Raw genomic sequence first — 491 nt, 5'->3', positions numbered from 1 at the left:
TCTTCGCTGTTCTGTTCCTTACTTAATTGTTCTGAATGGTACTGTTCTTCAGTCAGTTGCACTGTTCTGCACTGAACTTCTCTGCACTATACTGTTCTTTACTGAACTGTTCAATTCTGTTCTGTTCTTTTCTGAACTGTTCTTTAGTGAACAGATCTGCACTGAACCGACTGAATAAATTGAAACTGTTCTGTACAGAACTGTTCTATTCTGAATTATTTTGTTCTGTGCTGAAATGCACTTCACTGTTCTGTTCTTTACTGAATTTTACTGTTCCATAGTGAACTGTGCTGTTCTTTACTACAATATACATTTCTTAAATGAACTATACTGCTCTTCTGAATTTAATTTATTAACTGTTCTGTACTGTCTAATTCCTCACTGAATTGTTCTGTTCTGCATTGAACTGTTCTATTCTGTTTTGTTGTGAAATTCAGTGATCTGCACTAAACTGAATTATTAAAATGTACTCGTCTAACCTGCTCTGTGTG

General features: G+C 34.8%; 1 pseudogene; it reads right to left on the bottom strand.

Moving 5' to 3' along the window:
- Positions 1 to 491, bottom strand: part of LOC107550658 (alkaline phosphatase, placental-like) — a 20,494-nt pseudogene that overhangs the window by 19,583 nt on the left and 420 nt on the right.

The sequence above is a fragment of the Sinocyclocheilus grahami genome, unplaced genomic scaffold (genome assembly GCF_001515645.1).
Source record: "Sinocyclocheilus grahami isolate Dianchi unplaced genomic scaffold, SAMN03320097.WGS_v1.1 scaffold405.1, whole genome shotgun sequence".
NCBI classification, from domain to species: domain Eukaryota; kingdom Metazoa; phylum Chordata; class Actinopteri; order Cypriniformes; family Cyprinidae; genus Sinocyclocheilus; species Sinocyclocheilus grahami.
The sequence above is the reverse complement of the archived record's forward strand: the minus strand, read 5'-3'. Positions and strand labels throughout refer to the sequence as shown.